Below are 22356 nucleotides of genomic sequence, written 5' to 3'. Positions count from 1 at the left end.
GAGAGAGAGAGAGAGAGAGAGAGAGAGAGAGAGAGAGAGACAAGGAGGCAAGGAGTTAAAGACTCAATGAGGAAAAAGAAAGAGGACAGATGCTGTCGCTGTGACTAACGCCGGTAGGAACACGGTCATTAGCGTACACAGTCACCAGTATTAACAGGTTGTGTCAGTTATGTGCATGAGCAGTGAGTGCGATTACAAAAAGACATGAAGCAATTATCTAAATTGGTCCAACAAGACTGAGCTGCAAAAAAAAATAATTATAATAATTGAAGGTGTTGGCTGTACCTTAATTTTGTCTCTGGGAGCACTTTCTTATCAGTTCGTTGCTTTTGCAGTTTACTGTTATCATGTTTTATTATTCCTTGAGAGATAGGGTTTATTCTCAATTACATTTTTGGACTCACTAGTATCAGCATTTATACGACAAGTAATTACTATTTTCTAGTGCACTGAATGTTACACAATCAATACAATATAAATCAAATGCTACCCAGTTTCTGCCCAATCAATGGACATCAAGCCATCGCAACACTTACCCTCTGATGTGCCCCACAGCCCTGTCACACGAGTACGAGGTAAACAGCCATCATGTGTTCTTCTGAATATGTTTCAAACTGGATGTTGTTTAACACTATTAAGTGTACGAAGGTGGTAAATGTACTATTACAGGAACACTTGGGGAGGCAGAAGCTGGACATGCAAACCAATTACCCACAACTTTGAGCCAAGTATTTGGATTTCATGGTCTGCCTGCTTGCTGGCGTTCATACACACTCTGAATCACAGCATGTGGTGTTTAGGTGTGGGAGGTGTGTCCTGTGCAGTCGCCCTATTGAGACAATGCCTAACACCAATAACTCCTCAACAAATGTTTATTTTCCTCCTAAACATGCATACTATGGGTGGAACTGTACAGAGTGTATGGTGAGTCCTTCTGTGACTCTTTCAGTATTTTACAACATTACTCGATTTCAATTCTTGGGGTCTGAATTCGATTCAAAATACAATATTCATTCAAAATCGATTCCCGATTCAAATTCACTTCTTGATTCAGTACAAACGGGAGCTTAATGCACGACCTGCTCCAGCCCGCTGTGCGCAATAAAAGAAAATTATGCCGTGAAAGCAGAGTTAAGTGTGTTTAAGATTAGAGTTTCTATATTTGTAAAAGCCAAATCAACTGTTAACACACAAAGGCAAACATGTATCCATTCTGAACCTGCACAAATAAACACTTTTTACAAAAAGGGTTTTAGTATTTCTCAATTTGTAGTGACTTTAAGAATAATATCTTGTGTATTTTGCAGGAACGAAGTTTTGAAAATTATTTTTTGAAAGTTGTAAATCGATTCAGAATCTTAGAAGATGAGAATGTCAATTCTTACAGAATTTTACAGCCACCCCTAAAAGCTGCAGTTCAGGAATTCAGAATTAAAAACAGCCTAACGACGGAGCATACATTTACATTACAGAAATTTGTTTCCAAAACAAATTTGTTCATTTTTGATGTTGGAATTTTTGAAGATCTTCAGACATTTTCCCTTCATGTGTGACATAAGCGTGGGAGATTTCAAAGGGGATCCCCAGGGGGAGAGGGTGGATGTACAGGGATCTGGGAGAGCGAGGAGTGAAACATATCAGAATAAAGCGACGGCCCTGGAGCTGTGAATCCTTTTTCCTGAACAGAGAGAATGGAGAAGGAGCACCGACATCCAAGTTAAAAAAGTAAAGTTTTTTTTACCCAGGGCTGTCTTACTGTAACTCAATATAACCTTACAGGAAGTGGAGAAAAATAAGAAAAAGCCTGTCTCCACACAAGGAGACGGCGTCAAATACAAACCGTGAAAACATTTGCATGAACGCTTTTGATTGCCGAAGTATTATGCAAATAGAAATGCATGATGCAAGTTGGTGAATTAATGAATTCTTCATTTAAATTCCATTTTTTAGTCAACAACTTCCCATCCAGTACTGACGCCTCCTAGCTTAACCTCGTATTTAGTTCTGAAAGTAAAGTCGAACTGTTACAAACTGTCTCAAGATCACGAGGAACACCTGAATGATCTCTTTTCAACAGCTCCACTTGACTCTGTTGCATCAGCCAGAGCAAATCAAATGCACCTATAACGTGTCCCTAAAGAGGAAGTCAAACACATTGCAAGAGAATTGCTGCAGGAGAGAGAGGCTGTGAGAAACACACATATGTACTCACTCCCTCACACACACTCTCTTGCCTCCCAGATTTAATTTCATTGTCTCCATACAGCCACGACCTCGACACCCCAGCGGGTTTCACTACTCCCCGATTGCACCTTTGTGTGGCGATATTGAAAATGACGGTCAGTTTGGGGAGAGTCAGTGACCTTTGAATTAGTTTGGAGTGAAATAAAGTGGAAGGCTCAATATGAAGGGGGGGAAAAGCTGAAAAATGCCCGTGTACATTTGTACTGCCAGATTACATTTGTGTGCATGTGTAAACAACCTGTGAGTACTATGCATAATCCGAGCGCACTCAAAACAGGCTTTACTGTATATGCAAAGAGCTGCATGGGAGACAATGGCAGGAATGCCATCGTTAACAAAAAGGTGAATGCTAAATCTCCCATGTTCCGTTAATGTGCCATTTCACCCAATTTCAAGCATGGCTGCCCCAATAAGATTCCTGCATTCCATTTAAATGAGAGAAATAACATTTATCCAATTTGTTTCATGGCTTCCCGCTTCCATGCTCTCGTCTCACACATGCCCGCGGCAGCCAACTGGAGTCGTCTGGATTGTCGAGAGGACAGCCCGGCTCTGGAGAAAGGAAATATTTGGTCCACTTTTGGGGAACAAATTTGTGGGGTAATCCGGCATGACGCGGCTGGATTATGTAGGAAATAGTGATATTTGTGGAATGTATAGACTTGGAATTAAATGGTCTTACTATCAACATGTAATACTCAGTGCTATGTTGTGTATATGTGAGTGAAAGCAGCGGTGATACCTTCAGCGAGCAGGTAATGACCGTGCTTACATTTTCAGCCCCCTTTGGCCTGCTCTTCATCCCTCCCGAAGAACAGCACCCGCGCCAAACACCTATTTATTCAGCATTTCTTTTTTTCTGGCATCGCATCCCTTCCGAGTGACCACGGATGGTGCTGCTGGATGCACAACCGCCACCGTTTCCAGGCACGGGGCCTATCTTAGCGGCAACACGCGGCAAATAGACGGAATCCATCCAGCTAACAACTGCAACGCTCCCTATTCCGCTCTGTCCCCTGCACCGCTCATGTCGCTAATTAGAAATGAACCGGGTAATTAACCACCTTGTCTCATTGTTCGAGATGGAATATTTCCATCTCCAACCATGCAATGCTTTTGTTCTCAACTTACAATGACAGCATTTCTGTGTGTGTGTGTGTGTGTGTGTGTGTGTGTGTATGTGTGTGTGTGTGTGTATCCCTCACTGCAATTAGAATTACCAACAACTCAAAAGAGTCTACATTCAAACCCGTCTCAATCTTGGGATGGATGGAGATGAGGCAGAAAGGGGGGGGCGGCAAAGCTTGTCGTCTCTGATGGTTCTCGGTCTTATCGCAAAACGCAGCTCTCTCTCTCTCTTTTGATACGACAACTTATCTCCGGTTCCTGCAGCATTTTCCCTTAAAGCGAGAAAACAACCAGGAAGTCGGTGTATTGTTGTGCAGGCAAGACACATCTAGTGTTCTCCATTATGGAGTGCGTTTGGCATTTGTGGGACAAGTACAGGCAATTATTTAGTCACGCCCCCAAAGGCCAATTGCCTCACAAACGGTTTAAAGAGGCACCAGGTTCAATTTCATGTTAATAACACAATTATTTTGTCTTCTTTTGTGTGTTTTATAAAAAAAAAAAATCTACAAGTATTTGATTTGATCTAAAGGTTTGATTTGACGCATATTTAAACAAATGTTGCCAGTTGACATGCACCAATACAGACCATTTCAATACCCTTTAGAAGACTACGCTGTGTAGCACAGAGGTACTACAGCAGAGGTTTACCAGCTCACATCACATGATTGTATAATGTTACCTCAATACGAGCAAAGTAGAAGTGTCAGAAGCAGAAGCCCGAATTACCTGGTGGTTCAAAGGGCAAAGAGAAGATAAGAGTGATCTCCTTTATAAACGATGACGGCTATCTTCTAACATCAACTGGTAAAATGTTTTTTGGCATTCAGTTTTATATACTTACATACTTTTTATTTCACCTCCAAGAGATCAAGGCCAAATATTTTTTTTACTGACAGACCAAAGCAATAGGGGAATACAGGTTGTATCTGGTGGAGAGTAATGAGCACAGTACCTCTGCCTGAATTTAGAGTTCGAGATAAAGCCTGCAGTGATAATAAGGGTAGTTTGAGGAATGTCTCGAGATTTCAGTTGTGAAAGATCAGCTTTGAATCACTGTCTAGTTTTAAGCCCGAGGATACTTTCAAGCTCTAAAAGGCTTTGACACAATCGGAGACTGGTGTGAAAAATGACTGTAATAGTACCAAGAGTGATCCTTTGCAGGAGAAGAATGCCATTTTAAGATTTTAAATGTGATATATGTTAAAATAAACAATATAATTGTCCATTTGAGACCCATTAATGCCACTGACATGAAAATGAAGTACAATATCTAAATGAAAAACAAAACAATAAATAAAATGGACTCTCATGCTCAAGAAAAGACTGCTTACTAGTAAACATGGATGTTACCCATGCTGGATTTTAAATATTTAAAACATGATGTAAAGACAAGAATCAGATTTTCAAATGTGTTATGAGGAAGGAAATACACCCGATGCGTTTGTTAGACCTCGAGGAGACACACGGATCCTTGTATGCGCTTTGGTGAGTAACACAGAAGATAAACATGAGGTTGTTCTCCACGGGGTCCCTTTAAGGTTGGAGGAGTTGTTTGTCTGTGGGGTCATTTTTGCATTCATATTGGATAACTGGTTTGAACGGTCTCAAAGGGAGAAATAGTCTGTTTTTAATTTTAGAACTGTAATTAATGAAATCACCCAGAAACAGTGAGGGCTATGATCAAGTTTATAATGAGGAAAAATTAAAAATTAAACACTCCCGTATTGTTTTTTAAATCAGATTGCAACCAGCCAGAGGAAGATCTTTCAACGAGCTGTTCTGATCCGAGTCCAACAAGCTGGATTGCAACAATGTTCTTTGCCAATTTTGGGGCAGCAGAATAAAAGCCTTGAAAACTGACTGGAAAGTGTGACAAAGAAAGAGAAACGGGGAAAATGAGAGGAAATGTGAGGGACGGACAGACGGACAGAGAAGAAGAAGGAGTTCATTGTTAGTTCATTGTGTGTGCTCTCTCTGCATGGACAATCGTGTGTAATGAGAAACATTACCATTGCCAGAATCTTTTGGTCTAGTTTTGGAGAAAGAAAAAAATAAACTCATCATGCTCGCACAAAAGAGTGTCCCTAAAAGCCATCCAACCAATGACTGGCCTTTACAAGGAAGGAGGCGCATGGGGAGAATCACACACACACTTCAGTTGATCCTATTGAAAGCTAATTGAATCATTTCACCTGAAACACACATCAGTAGAACAAAGCATCTCCTAGAGGCGGGTGCATAGTTTCAGAAGAAGAAGAATCTGAAACTTCTTCTTCTCTGTATTGCTGCACGAGCAAATTGTGGGTATTTTTTTTTTGCTAGAAAAATTCACATTATTATCAATTATTACTTTTCTTGATCCATTTCCTTCCACGTGGTTGGGTTATAAATAGTTTTTACATTTCAATGCAGCAGCAACTCTCTCATTCTTACTACTGATTAAAAAAATATGCTAAGGAAATACATGTATTGTAACTGAAACGTTTAAATGTTATTTTCATTGTGGAAAGAGATAATTAAATCAACATGTTGAGCAGGGCTGGATAAAGGTCAAGACGAGGGGTTTCAATCCTTTCCAATAGTTGTCTGCGATCTCATTAGATACAGTAGACGCTGTTTTTATGACTAATTAGGGCCCGAGCATCGACAACGTCGGGCCGCGAGGTCCCTATTGAAACTATAGGAATTATTATTATTATTATTCTCTCGAATGAAACGCCTTTTTGGGGGCTTTATCATGTCCCCAACCTCCCCATATTTGGCATATCAGGACTGCGGGGAAATTTGATATTTTATGGGTCCCATGCTCGAGCATGAAAAAATTGCTCGCTAGCGCCCCCTAGAATTTAGCCCCCTCATCCAGTATGTCCAAATAACTTGAAATTTTACACACGCATGCCACCAAATGAGGTCTACAAAAGCCTCTTGGACCCCTAAGCTCCGCCTACCAAACATTTCCACCATTTTGAATTTTGTGAAAAACACATTTTTGCAACTTCCTCCTACACGCTGAGTCCGATTGCTACTAAATTTACTGTGGATCAGTATTGGATCTATATAATAACATTTCATCAAAAGATATTTGATATCTCATTACGTTTAGAAGATATGGACCAATGAACTTTATAAGGCATGGCTTTGTTTTTCAACACTCACAACTTCAAAACCATCGAACCTATAATTGCAAAATTTGTCTCATATGTGCACATCATATATTGTTACGTACCCTACACTTTTCATTCCATTCAACCACTTGGGAGCGATACAGTAGTTAAGCCATTTTTGGCTTTTTTGTCAATTTTCATCGTTTTCAGACGTTGTACTTTAACGAACTCCTCCCACAGAATTCATGCGATCGACCTCAAATTTGGTCAGGATGATCTAAAGATATTAATGATGAAAAGTTACTAAAATGGTCTACTGACATTGAACGACCTACATTTTATGTGGCGCCCATTGCCGTGGCAACACGTCATTCACCATGAAAAATGAAGCTTATTTTTCTGTGACTTAGGATGCTCAACAAGCATGGGAACTTTGCACAGGTGTCATAGGTGATGGAAATAAATATTTCATATGGCTTTTTGGCTTGACCCTTTCAAATTGCCTCGATAGCGCCCCCTACAAATACTCAAAATCGCAGCCCCGGCACTACGTTTGACCTACATGTATGAAATTTGGTAGGAACATGTATCACATGAAGACTTTAAAAAAAAGTGTCTTGAGATAATGCTCTAAAATGAACAGGAAGTCTGCCATTTAGATTTTTGTGTGAATTTCCCCATGATTTCTAGTCGCTATACTTTAACTAACTCCTCCTAGAGACTTTGTCAGATCCTTTTCAAATTTGGTCAGTATAATCTAAAGACCTTTGCAATTAAAAGTTACTCAAAGCTTTATGTTTGATGGAATGGCGTAGCCGTGGCGTGGCGGCCATTGTAGGTGATTCGCTATTAAACAACAAGCTGATATAACTCCACTGGACTTGCTCAAATATGTCCCAAACTTGCCATATTTGATAACAGTCATGGCCTGAGCATGTCTACAAGCCAATTTTCACTCAAAGTCATAGCGCCACCTACTGGCAACAGGAAGACAGCATTATGTGACAAACTGAATCCGATTTATATGACATTTACATGATGTGGTCTATACTTGATGTAGAGCAACACAATGCATGTTTGCGCGTGTTCTCTAGTGCCACAGTGGATACAGGAACTGGTGGAATATTTGCACTACATAATTTCCAGCGTCACACAGTCCAAGCATTAAAAATATGCCTAACTTGTGGGCACGCTGTCTGATGGTCGCAGATATTTATGGCCGCTTCTGCCGGCGTCCTGCCAGTACCCCCGAGACGCGGGAAGGTGCGAGGGTCCGTTCATCGCTGCTCGCAGCTTTAATTCTTTTAGTTCTTGTCAAGATTGTGAAAAGCCTTCCTGACATGTTTGGGAAGTTATTTTTTGATATATTTGATGGATATCTGTATTGATGTGACGGGCGACAGAGGGAGTACAACAGCTGTAACCCTGACGGTTGAAACTCTGGCAGCACTACGAAGACCTTGTTACATTCTTATTTTAAGAAAATACATTCGCTAGAACATGAGGCCTCAAAAGAGCACATCACCTACAATAATGGATATTTTCAGTATGAAAGCTTAAGTAGTGTGGAAACGATAAAGCACAATGGAGTGGTCAGCAGGACAATGTTTCCCCACACAGTGGAGAGAAGAAGAATCTCAGCAAGATGATTGAATCCTTTGACACGATGGCACAGCCCTTTCTTCAATAATGAGGATGTCAACAAGATTAGCCAACCACACAGATGAGACAATGTTATTATAAAACCATAATACAAAGAAATATTGATAATAATATGAGCTTTAAAAGACCTTTGCTTCATGACTTCAACGTCTGCTGGTCAGTGAGTGTTGATGAACCTTGAAGGTCTCTACAGTCTGAGGTGTGATTTAACATTTTTTAAACCACAAAAGCTTTAACTTCGCTTACTGAATAATTAACGTTCAATCTCCTGATAATTAATCATTTAACAATTACAAGCACTTAAAAGAAGTTCAGCTGTTCATAATCAGGCGATGATCGACGACGATGGACTTCGGTTTTGACGACAACTTTCGTAGAAGGATGGTGGACATGTGTAAATACTACCATGAGCCTCATCTACTACTGCTATAAAGAAGGCGGTTCGCGGTTAACGCTTGGTTGACGAGAGCTGGCAATCGGCCAGAACAAAACAAAATAACAAAAGCACAGGAACCGACTGTGGAGACAATGCATAGACTGGCATCAAAAGTAAAACCATTTCCTGCTCTTTCTGGCATCATTTCATCACTACATGTATTAACCAAACCCCCAGTCTGACTCACTGGATGTAGACTGCGGGTACAAGTCTGCCATTGGCCGTCATTTCGGCCGGCATTCTCCTCCCCTTCTGCTATCTGCACTATTTTTGCGAGGGAAAGTCTCAGGCATCCTGTGCTTCGCGCCGCCCCAGACGAATGTAATTGATTTAAAGAAATATAAACAAGCCAGAGCGTTTCCCACCCACCCCTACAGCCTGGCAGAAATGATGATGCATGGAGTCAGACCTTTCTTTAGCTCTGTGGAGATGCGAGACTAACTAACCGCTAACTTTACACTGTGGGCACTCCGTGTCTAATCGATTCTTTCTGATAGCGTGAAATAAACCTTATTTTTACGTCATACTTTTAAAGACGCTGATCCGTTTTAAAATGCACACATGCACACGTGTCCTGCGCGTGTCCTAACTCATCGGAGCAGTGAATGGATTGTTTAGTTCTAAAACTCTTACACACCACATTACACTCGCACACACACGACCGTAATCTAGGACACGCATATTCTCATTCCCTTCGATCGCTCTGTCAATTACACAGAGGAAGTCAGGGAGGGGGAAAATGAAGGGAGTCAACAATGCATGGAACATCGATGTGTCCAACCACCACTGTCTGTTTAAGTGGAATTGACTTCTGCTCATTTCCCAAATTACGCATATCTGACTGGCCCACCGCTGCAGGGGCTACAGGAAGCACAGGAACAGACAGGGAGTCTCTCGCACACATGCTCTCGCTATTTCTCAATTTCTCAGCAGGGAATCAATGATGTCTGCTTAATTATTGGGTGAATTTAATCAGTGGCACAGCAGTACTTACTGCCTTGTGACCCAGTAGCTGTCACGAAGTCATTTCAGGTTCAAACTATTAGTGTTTGAATGCTACCATAATGAGCAACAGTACAACCATTTAATTGTTCCAGAGGTCTAGAGGTAACACAAAAACTGCCTCTGCGTTGTGGTGGTGGTGCTGCGCTCACTTATTCACCTACAGGTATTGGACAGCTGCTGTTAATTGTTTTTGTGCTACAAATCCCTGTGACCTCGACAGCGGTGTACTGATTAATGATACATAATGTCTGGATTAGTGTCTCAAAAAAGTTAATTAACGTGGCTAGCCTGCTGAACTGTGGTCTAATATGTCTATAGTGTATTGTTACCGAGATGAACTGTTGAGATTATCGGTCAGCTCTTGCTTCGTTTAATCATTTTATCCTTCCTTGGGTGCTACTTTTTTTGCACTTTTGAATTTGTTTACCTTCTCTTTTACAATATCTGTGTACCAATGAGTCTGTGTTTGCCATGCAAAGATAAGACGGAAAATGTTGTTTATGCATGATTGTAAAGGTCGTGCAGCTAATGGTGAACAGTAGTTTCTTATCGTATATTAAGAACTGTTGTTGTGAAACCCCACAAATGTTATTAGATGCCCCTGTATTCTTGTGTGAATTTTAAGCAAATATGTCTACATTGTAGCTGCATTTACCTCTAACATCCTTATTAATGTTAGCTACATGCAGACATATGTGGCTGAAATACATTTCGGATAACTAGGGGTGCCATGAATGACATATTTTTATCAACAAAACATAATCTATGGACTATTTTACAGATTAGACGACAAACTGCGAACAAAGGTTTAAAACCTTGCAAAACTGTATGTCCAGATGTGCTACTTTGTGGGTTCTGTACATGCAAAAGAATATGCTTGTAGGCTACGCATGGAGTGAGTAGCGGTGTAATATATCAAATGATTCTGTAGTTGGAGTCCAATGATTTCAATTCTTTGAACAGAAAGAAAAAAGAAGCATTCAGGCCAATCAGAAGAGACAATTCACAGAAAACCTGCTTCAAGCTGAGAGCCTAAGACCTATACCCTCCTTCAAGCCTTGCTTTCCATCATTCCTTCTTACATCCTGCCCCTGAAGGAAAACCTCTACATTTTGGGAAATACAACAAGGTGAGCATTGAGTATGCAGCTATAGCTAGAAGGAGTCGATCTCAGCTCAGCATGAAGCCTGGAGGCGGGATAACGGCTAGTCCAACTCTCTCCAAGGTTCAAAAAATCCAGCAACCAGCATCTGTAAAGCTCTCGAATCACCATATTGTAGTTTATTTTATCTGAATATGGAGAAGAAAAATACAACAATTAATTGAGCAATTGCAGCTTCAGCTTCACAGATCAGATGACAAAACACAGCTAAACAGTGTTGAAAGAAAACAATACTGCATCCAAAGCTGTAACGGTTCTATCGCCCCCAGGGCACCTTATTGGATTTCAGATGGTAGCTCTGTCCTACGAAAGTAGGTTGGAAAAATGTCTCATCACTCTCCAAAGGGATGGATATTGATTGGGGGAGATCAATGAAAAGTTTGCAGAGTATGTTTAATATCATCTAGGTTTTGGGCTGCAACAGAACAACAAACAAAACACTGACAAAGTATGTTTGGGTGTACTGCATTGATTACTGGCATGGCATGGTAGATTTCACGTTGTAGGATATGAAATCATCCGATCTAAAAATACAGTAGAGTAGCTGTAGAAGCCTCATTACATTACAGCCATTTAGCAGACGCTTTTATCCAAAGCGACTTACAATTCAGAGTCTATCACATTTCTACACCGTAGGCACAGCTACGGGAGCAATTTTGGGGTTAAGTGTCTTGCTCAAGGACACATCGACATGCAACTAGCAGAGCCGGGGTTCAAACCGCCGACCCTCTGATTGAAAGACGGCCCTGCTATCCACTTAGCCACAATCGCCGCCCTAAGCACATCAGGCCTCCACTGCAGAGCTCATATCAAAAGGGACAAAATGATATGATAGCTAATTGCATTCCTTTGTTTTTCTAGCAAAGCAAATATACGAGAAAAGAAATTCAAATTTGAACAAATTGAGTAAATATTTTAGCCAGTAACCATGTGACAGTAATTGCTACTTGCACATTACAAACATCCTCCATCATATCTGTAACTTACATGACGTAACCTAATGAAAGAGGTGGACATGTGACCAGAGGACATTGCTACGACCGTTTTGACAAGGTGAAATTTGGATGCGCGGAGTACAGATTGTGTAATTGTAACACAGAAGTATTGATTGAAATATATTGGTTTCCATGCCGAAAATAAGTGTTGCTCAGTCGAGCGATTTATTATTAGGTATATCTTGCCCAAACCAACCCATAAACAGCTTCGTTTTGCATATTAAGTGGAAAATGTAATCTATCAAAATGCATATTTTATGGAACTATGCAAATGAGCCGACTGGAGCAGCTATAATTGCTCAGTGTGTGCTACGAATGAGAATGGCTTTTCGTATGAGCTAAGGACAAATTAAGTTAATGACGCCATTCTGGTAAATGGCAGACAGATGGAAAGTTCAGGGAGGTAAAACGCTTTCTTAGTTCTTAATCACATGTGCAATTACCTGGTATACGAATGTGCTGGTTTGATTGGTTTGTTGTAGCCATGTTTTATTTTAAAAGTGTTTTGTTTTTTTAGTCAAATTAGTCGGTATCCTGGAGCGGGAGAGAGAGGTACAGAGAGGAGCCCTCTTTTATCACCAAAATGGAACTGGAAACCGTTGACAGCAGGGGGTCAAATGTGCTGACGTGCACTGCGATGCTCACGGGAGTGAAAGTTGGAACAGGACGGCATACCAGCTGAGATGATGAAAATATACAGAACGGATTCATTGGATAAAGCTGCCTGTTTTTTGAATATTCATTGTATGATGTGCATGACACAAGGCCCAGAGTGGGAACAGAGAACCTGCAACACTGTCTGCACAATCTGTCAGCATCCACATACCATTCATCAGAGTCATGTAGGCTGAAAGCTGTCAAGAACTCAACTGTTAGCGCCTGTGTCCATATAGCGTCTTTTTCTGAGTACCGGCATCTTTTTTCCAATTGTTCCCAAACAGGAGAGAGCGTATGCGGCCACTTGGAGACGTTCACTTTTCTGAGCGTTCCGCCTTTTTGTGCCGTATACGTTGCGTCAGACGGATCGTCTTCCGTTCTCTGCCGGTACGGCTGTCAGATTGACAGAATAAAACAGTATCAGACAAATAAGACCGTAGCCCAAATAAATTATAAAAAAGGAAAGGGGCGATGCCTGTACAACGGAGCGCTTTTACCGATAAGACGCTGGAATGGAGCACTCCCCTGCGGGAGCGTTCCTGCCAGGAAAAGACACAATAAATCATTTAAGTGTAATATAGTACGCTTTCAAATTTCCTCAAGCCATATCTCACTCAGCCAATGCACAGATGTAATCGTTCGGATAAGGCAAAAAGTTTTGACTTCATTCTGGGTTGTCAGAATCGGTAGACGGCATCAACCTCCATCGCAACGAGCTACTGGAGCAAACACACTGTGCAGTGATCGAACTGAAGCTAATGTTACAGTATTTACCCAGGGCAAAAAAAAACAACAGCTACTGTGTGTTTGAGACTTTAGAGCAAAGATATTCAGGTCTCAACCGAAGTCTCTCTGGTAAGATTTTAGAAAATAAATAACACAGCAACAGGAAGGCCTTCCATTACCAAACATCTTGCATATTTGATGTTTTTTAGGCAGACGCTTTGAAAGGACAGATGTTGGGACGATGTAAAAAACACTAATAAGTTTGACAGAACGTTGTTTACCCAAGGTCCACTTACTGGTTCTTTTTCAAGGGCTTGTAAGAGAATTTTGCAGTTAAACTTCTTTTTTCCAAGTTTACGAATGAAATTTGAGTTTTTTTTAAACAGCTTTGAACAGAAAATATTCATTATGTGTAACTCGTGTAGTTTAATGATCAGCATTCAGAGAGCCAACAGTCTTGCAGTTGATTTGCAGTTAGTTTATGAAGACTTGACTGTGCTTGACAGGACTTGGGGCATGGACTTTTCTCAAATTACTTTGAAGCTCGAGTTAAACTTGCCCCAAAAGATGTGAAAAAAAACAGTTTTGGTGTGATCTTGTCATCTTTCTCCACGTCAGACATGGATGACGTACCCGAAACATCAACCAGATGTCTTTGCTCAACCCCACAGGTCGCCTCCAAACACACTGGAAATGAAAATGACAGCGCCGACAGCATATTAGTACACTCAGTCTGTTTTTAGGCTGCCAGTCTGATAATCTGGTAATCAGGAGAAGAGCAGCCACCGTGCAATTTGAAACCTCTCAATTAAAACTAAATATATATGTATTTCATGTTAATAATAGAGCTCCTAGACTGATTAATGGTCCAATCAGATCATTATATTGATATTATTATCTTACGCTTGTCTGCCATTTGTCCTTGTACTGAGAGGAAAGATGAGTAGAGGGAGAGAGGAGGAAGTGAGATGGAAGGGATTTATCTTCTTCGTAATATCCTTTTTATTGCCGATACGATATGTAATCAGCTATGTATCTCCAGTAAAAGTTCAAACTACATTTGTTCCAAAAAAGCCCAAATGTCAACTTTAAAGAGCTTCACAAGCTACACAAGTCAGACAACATCCCTTACTACACCTTCTGCAGAACTAGAATGCTTTAACCTTTTCCGCCATCAATGAGACTTTGCAATTAGAAACCTCTCAGAAAATGCAAATTGGACACATTTTAACAGAACACAGCAAACCTGTACTTCCGGATAATTCATGTATTGAGGCCATATTTCAGGGGACATTTTTCCCCGCCTCAGTGAGACTTCTCTTTCTAAATAAAGGTTACATGAAGAGAACATTTAGATAAGTATCGAAAGAGGCAGCGCAGCAGCCCGGACTGTGCCGCTTCAGAAAGTCCCCAGTGAGGCAGGTATCAAACAATGGCTGCCTCTACCTGCTGCATAGTTGTTGTATAAACAGAGCCAGAGCATATTTACCCTTCACCTAAAGGTGTCTCTTGAGCTGACATGTTTGTATATCTGAACATCCTTCACGGGCTGCCTGGAGGGGCCTCATGCCTGGACTTTAAGCTTTTCACTTCACAGCAGGGGTAAAAAAAAACAACAACTAGTATCAGAGGTCACCTGGAACGCTTCCTTTTCTCGACGGAAATACATGCAGCGATTCAAACTCACAGGTACACACGGGTACCCAGGGACTTGCACTGTGCAGTAAATACCTTGGAAAAAGGTTGGAAAGGATGGGAGACCTTTACAGAGTATTTCCCAGAGCGGACACTCAGGTGGGAGAAGGAAGAGAGAGAGAGAGAGAGAGAGAGAGAGAGAGAGAGAGCGAGAGAGAGAGACAGAGAGAGAGAGAGAGACAGAGACAGAGACAGAGAGAGAGAGAGAGAGAGGAGGAGATGAAAATAATGCTGGGGAGTTGCAGAAGTAAGGAGAGAGAGAGAGAGCGAAACAGACAGACGGGGAGAAAAACACAAAATGTTAAAGTAGAAGTTGAAGTGGAAGAATTCCAGTTTGGATTCAAGCTCCTTGGCTAATGAGGATCATTAACATGGCCTGCCCAGCTTCTCTAAACGCTGGGGAGGACTGGGAGATGGGGGGATAAAAATAAAACCTCTCAAGCATGTCCCCGCAAGATTCATAAGGCGGTCGATTGTAAAATAAGACACAGCACATGCTGGCTGAAGGAGGTAATTCTCAATGCAACGCCACACGCCGAGGATCCTGGGAAACGGGAATACTTAGCCAACAAGAACACTCGCTTGAGCTGTGAACTCTTTGGATTGCGTTTGAGGCACAGTGGCAAAAAAATAACTAATTTAGATGTCTGTGATTTCATGGACTGAACTAAAGAGGAAGGTGAATGTGTCTCTGCAGTGCTCTATGATGGGATATAAACCAGAGGCTTAGATCAGTTTAACTATGTCGTCCCATTTGGGAAATTTGCCTTACAGGTGCGGGATGGAAAGGGGAAGAAAATGAGTGAAAAGCTCTCCTATCTCAGACGCGTTTCCTCCATTATTTCCAGTGGGCAGCTCACATATCCCCCCACATTTTACGACCCGAGGAGCTTCATCATTTTCCCTCTCTGTGCTCGCTGTAAAACAAAGCTCCCAAGAGGCTTAAAAACCAATCCAAGCTCCTGTCCTGCTTCGATAAATCATTTTGATGTACACATCTTGTTTTTTTGAGCACTTCCGGCCAGTTTTACAACATGATCAATTTAGTAGTTAAATCAGACGGCATCAAAACAGTTTACACACACGCAGATGTCCTCCGTCAATGGTCCAGAATATAGGCGATGCCTGCTGTCTTGGACATCTCGCCATCACTTCCTGCTGTCCCTGCTCTCAGCACTGTGATGTATGTATGAAAGTTACAACATCTTGCTGGATCACGCATTCCCAAACAGCAAATACTGAAACTTGCTGGTTACATCAGCCCTCATGTCGCAGTGCAAAAATGCTTTTCTTCATCTATCACTTGTTATCAGAGTGGAGAGAGAGACACACACACACACACACACACACACTGTGCTGTGTGAGACCCAAGGCTGTCAGACAGACAAGTGTCTTGAAAAAAAAATCTGCATAATTGGCACATGTATCAGTCTTCTGTTAATACGGTACTTTGTGGTTGAGAGATCAACAGTGAAGAGCTGTGATGTTCACTGTTGGAATTGTCTCCAACGTTGGGTAACTAAAAGAGCCTCAGCTTAATTAGTGCGCAAATACCTTTTAACAGAAGAGTAAACCCAAATAGGCTTCAGCAGCCCAAAGCAAATCTCTTGAATGTCAAAATGTAATCAGTTTTATGCCGTGGTCGAAAAACATAATGATGATAACAACCGGGGACATCTCAAACTGTTCCTGAATGTCGGCATCAGGGCCAATCCGGGTCAAAGCTCGACATTAAACTTGTTCAACCTTCGGGCAAGTAGCACAGATGTTTTACTTACCTAATAGCCTTACATTTTCACAATGGAAAATGTAAGGCTATTAAAATAATTGATAATATTAAACGAGATTCTGACAATTATCATAATTTATCATCAAATAAAAACAAACAATTAAGATGCTCTCCTCAAAGCCATGAGACTCCATTGACTAAGTTTCATCGCTAACAAAAAGGTAAAAGAAACTTCATCAAAACAGTCTTGTTTAGGCTTTACATTGTCTTTCCACAACTATCACCAACTCGAGTTGCCTTCTACAGAAGTTTGGCATTAGACGTTATAATGTATTATGTATTATAAGCTGCTTAGAGCTAGTGTTTGCAAGTTAAACGGCTCATCATTCCCTCTCTAGTATCCGTTTCATATTGCTGTGATAACAACTCCTTCAAACAACCGACATTCATTCAAGTTTCTCTCGAAAAACTACATTTCACAAGATTACGTTCACATGAACACATCATGATAACATTATTTACTGACACCCAATCAGGCGGCAACCTCCGGTTCTGCCAAGTGAAGCCAATGCGGAAGTGTCTTAAAACGTCCATTCTCTCTACTGACCAGCAGGGGGCGACTCCTCCGGTTGCAAAAAGAAGTCGGATTGCATAGAAGTCTATGAGAAAATGACTCTACTTCTCACTTGATTTATTCCCTCAGTAAACATTGTAAACATAAGTTTATGGTCTTAATCGCTAGTTTAAAGTCTTCTTCAATACAGCATGATGTGTATTTAGTAAATTATGGTCCAATAGAGTCAAATAGACCATAAAGCAGAGTATGGTTTAGGGGGGGCTTACTGTGATTGACAAGTCGCTGCCGCTACCAGAGCCGTAAAAGGCGTCTCTACGTCGCTCCGCTGCATTCCAAATATGGTAACTTCTGTTCATTGGTTGCTAAAAAACAACAACATGGCGACGGCTTAATAACGGCAGTCTACAAACCAATGGGTGACGTCACGATGACTACGTCCACTTCTTATATTCAGTCTATGCATCCAATACTCATTTTTACTGGATAGAGCCTGAACGCATAACAATGTAACGCAATAAATTTCCACTAACATCAGCCGTTAGCTCCGGTAGTGAGCCAAGCAGGGCTGTGCCGCTAACACCTAATGTTAACTATCTCTCCTAATGTCAATTTTAAACACAATATCGTATTATCTGAAATCAGCGACTAGAAAGCATTAATCCACACATTTTTACTGATTCCTGACTGATCCCAAATAAAGATCACATTTATTTTGCACTTGCCCAGTTAGACCACCGCATTTGGCATTCCACTTGTTCAAACAGTGGGACTCTCTCCAGCTGATTACATCACGTCAGTTTCATGAGTGGCTTTCTCCCACTTAAACTTTCATCTTCCATTTCACGTATTAGCTTAGTTTTGCATCAGAACCTTCAATATTTGGATCAAGCAGCTCGTGAAAAATAAGACAGATTAGTCAAATTTAGAAGGAAATGAATTTCAGTAATAAGGGTATAAGTTTCAGATTGAACTCTATAGAATCGGTAGTGGCAGACACCCAATATTTAATGGACTCAGATCAGGGCAAAATAACGGGACATCCGAGCGCCAAAAGTTTCTATCACCAATATGATGGTAACGAACCTCGTTTTTCAGGTGTCCACGATAGCACATTAGTTGGCAAAACTACAGCAGGGCAGGCGAACCAGGCTACTTGTCTGACTAGATGTAGAAACCGTGGCCATGACGTGTTCAGATCATTTTAGCTAGTCCACTTACTGGTGCGCATGTTTAGAGTGTTTTTGTATAATTCTGTATATTCTGTTGAATACTTTTGCAGGCTCTACCAGAGATGAAGTATCTGGTTTTTTTTTGCGCTGATGCTGCCATGAAATCTTTGGCCGCAATAACTTTGGCAAGAAAACTTGGTAGACATCCACACATCCCTATGGCTATATGCCTGAACATTTGTGTATCATTTATCTAAAGAGAGACTGTAAGGAGAGAGGACGGCAGAAACACAAAAAGGGAGGACACAGCATAACATAAAGCAGCAAAGAAAGGTAACAGTTCACGCATGACTTCAGAGAAAATGCCCACGTCTGGCTCCTCTACCTCGAAAACATAAAGCGAGAGAGTCTACTCAGGATTTATCACACAGACTGAAACGATAGCAGAGAAGGCCACTGAGTTGCTTCATGAAAAGATGTGCCATGGGTGGAAGGACAGGGAGATGCTGTGTTTACTGATCTTTCTGAAGCTTTTAAATGCCGAACTAAGCATCTGTAATGTATTAAGTAGAAGTGAAAAATGTAGGCATGAAACAATTGCGAGATTTGTTTCCGCGTCAATAAAACCGCACAAGTCCCTGCGTGCTATCGCAACCATAAAAGGCGCTAATCTAATCAGCAAACAAGGAAAGAAGCTGCGCTTGTGCGATGGAGACGAGTGTTTGAATAGCAACTGACAGAAGAACAAACAAAGATTTCAGTCCTTTTACTGCAGTATCTGCTACTGTGCTTTAAATCTGTGCAGTATCTGAGGGATGATGCCGTCGCTAATGAGAGCTGGATATGTCCACATTTAACTGTCGCCCTAACGATAAGTAATGACGGTAGCTTAGCTAACACAATTAACACTGGCGGCGCAGGGAAAAATAAAATTCCCCCAGAATGAGGTATTATGTAAATTATTAATTACCACGTAGATGATTGCAATCTTGTTCGGCTGCCCATTGGCACCGACATAAATGTGAATGATTTGGAAACAGAGGAAGGAAAATAGTGGCGATAATCCTGACACTGTAGGAATGGTGGGGGGGGGGGGGATTCAACAAATACCACCTGCTCCTTAAAGCAATTTATAGAAAACAGTTGCAGTTTAACCACTAAACACAGACGGACTCAACAAATGCAAACAGGAAACTACAAATAATGAGTAAACATTTTTGTTCCAGTCAGTAAAATGTCAACACTATCACATTTCCATGAATCCATAAAGAAGGAGAGGATCTCTGTCTTCACCATAATGGTTAAAATATTATATAAGAGCCACAGCATAGCCATCTGTGTTTCATTTGAATTTCAATCACATGAGTTCTGAACACACTCATTCTACATTCAATGAGGGATGCATGTTTTATGAGCTGCAGTTTCATGAATGTGTGCTCTTCTGAAATATATGTGTGCGTGTGTGTCTGTGAGACAAAAATTGAGTAATGAACAGATAAAAAGCTGGCGAGAGGTAAAGACAAAGACAGAGAGAGTCTGATGTATCTGGGAAGAGAAAGAGTCACAGAGAGAAAGTGATCTCTCAGATTCGGTGTCTCAACTTAATGACACAGGATCCACATGGGAGAGAGGGAAAGCCAGGCTCTGTGCGAGATATGATGAATCCAAAAGACCGATAACCCTCAAGCCTCCACACACACACACACACACACACACACACACACACACACACACACACTCTGAAATGAACTGCTCAGCTTCTCTGTTTACAAGGGAACTGAACTGGTGGTTTTCTCTCTGCTAGCGATTCACTACTTCTGCCTTTTTCTGTCACTCTGTCATTCTCTGTCCTCTCAGGATATAATCACCACAGCCTCCGGTACGGTGTCAATGCCCCCCCAAAACTGTTCCCCCTGCTGTGACCATGAACAATATGTCTGGCTGACTTTGACAAATGAAACCAACTCGATATATGGAAATAACCTTCACTGGATGACGTGGAGGAAAAAGGGGGAACCGCGGATGGGGGTTGTTATGGGAAAGGGAGGGGAACAGAGACTGAAAGAGAGACGGACACACACACACACAGATGGATGATGGGATACATCGAGCACGGCATGGTATTTCCAAACCGGGTACAGCATGAGGATAGATGGAGAAATATAGGCGGACTTTCTAAATGTCACCATAGATAATAATAACAAGTCACTACAGCTGAAACACATTGAATAATCTGTGTAGGAAAGACGGTTAATGGGACCTGAAGAGCAATAGTCCACAAGCTTCCTTAATAACTGTTCAACTGCAAAAAAAAAAAAAAAAAAGTACAGTTCTGTTTGGCATAATTTACAATTTTTCATGCATATTTTGATCCATTAGACTGGGACAACTTTGAAAACTATTACAGCTGATCTGACCATGTTTTAAAGTAGCACAGTGTCAGCATACTCAAGTGTCAAGTGTACAATATGACACCGGACAGCAATAAGTTGTCTATCTTACGAATACGCAAGAATCGGGAGACAAACATCCGTCCCATGACAGTTATGACAAATTGCCATGGAAGCAACTACTCCCAATTCATTTTCTCAAAGCAAGCTTTTTTTTTTAATGACTCCATAAAATCGTCCATGTGACTGCAATTCAGACACATTTCACCTGTTACAACAGAACATCCGTCTATAACACACATATGCACTTTACCCACAAAAGGCACCCACACACACACACACACACACACACACACAGACGCATAAACACACAAACCAGCAAGAGGGGGTCGTTAAGCAGCTATTGTTGTGTTCCTCTCTGCTCAGCATGATAACGGGTTGATTGATACCGAGGATCCCCAGTTAATCACCTGGCTATGACTATAAATGCACGCTGTCTGGCAAGTGATGCACAAACTAAAAAAAAGGAGAAAAAAAACAGGAGACACAGAGCTCTAATGCAAAGGCAAATAAATCTACAACTGTGCATGAGTGAGGAATCGGGACACGCATGCACACTCCTGTCTACAAGCAGAAGGCACCTGCCGAACATCTCGCCAGCGTTCCACACAGGCACAAGTTAACTCACCTGCTCCGAGTGACCAGATGAAAGCTTTCAAATTGGCCTTGGGTAATCTTCTTCCCTCTCGCTGTCCCTCTGGCTCCTCGCTCACTCGCTTTCTCTCTCTGTGGCAGTACGCGGACGTCCTACGGGCCACTCACCCTCCCTGTGTGGCTTGGCGTAAGTGCATCGATCTCTCGGCCAAGTGGTACGTGGTCCTGCTGTTTCCACGGGACTCAGATGTGCTCCCGCCTCTCCTCCGCTCACTCTGCCTCACACAGCTGCAGAGGGATGTATGAGGACGGGCAACGTGGTTAAGCCTCTCTCTCTCTCTCTCTCTCTCTCTCTCTCTCTCTCTCTCTCTCTCAGCTGGTGCGTTGCTCACTCTCCTTTTCCATCTCTTCACTCTGCCACTCTGTCTTGCCGTACAGAACTGCATGCATCTCTTTTTTGCTGTTTCTCCATTGATTCTCTCCGTCTCTCTCTCTATTGATCTATGTATCTGTGGCTTTGCTAGTGCAGCCTCTAGTGGCTGCTTTCTCTCCATGCTGCTCATTGAGTCTGAATCAAATTTTACTCGCAGTGAAAATGAAGCTGTGATGCAAATGTTTCTTCAGGATTTGAGTTGGCACCGTCAGCTAAAAAGAAAATCATAAAGACATTAATCATTGACATGTATACAGCTGACTGGGGCTCCATTATTTTCAGTATCGATTAACCTCCCAATCAACTTTTCCATAATCAATTAGCTCAAAGTGACGTCTAAAAATAGCTTGTTTTTGTCTGGTACTTTGTGGTATTCGATAGTAATCTGAATAACTTTAGGTTTTGGACTGATGACAAAACAACTAATTTGAAGGTGTCAAATTACAGCTGGCAGTTTTCAAAAAATCAATGAATCAATTAATGGAGAAAATAATCTAAAGCCCTGTAAGCGATAGAGCTGGACATGATGTATTCAGTTACAAAAACCCTTTGACTGTAATTATCCGGGTGCTATTGAACATGGGAAA

General features: G+C 41.4%; 1 long non-coding RNA gene across 1 annotated transcript in view; it reads right to left on the bottom strand.

Annotated features, from left to right (window-relative positions):
* The window catches only part of LOC116387658 (uncharacterized), a 26897-nt gene extending 5197 nt beyond the window's left edge, over positions 1-21700 (bottom strand). The window contains exon 1 of the long non-coding RNA XR_004213032.1: positions 21371-21700. This is a non-coding gene — a long non-coding RNA (uncharacterized LOC116387658). The remainder of the gene's footprint in view (positions 1-21370) is intronic.
* Positions 21701-22356: the final 656 nt, after the last annotated feature.

Source organism: Anarrhichthys ocellatus, unplaced genomic scaffold, assembly GCF_004355925.1.
Source record: "Anarrhichthys ocellatus isolate YVR2014 unplaced genomic scaffold, GSC_Weel_1.0 scaffold15, whole genome shotgun sequence".
In the NCBI taxonomy this organism is placed as follows: Eukaryota; Metazoa; Chordata; class Actinopteri; order Perciformes; family Anarhichadidae; genus Anarrhichthys; species Anarrhichthys ocellatus.
This window is presented reverse-complemented; position numbering and strand designations above follow the sequence as displayed.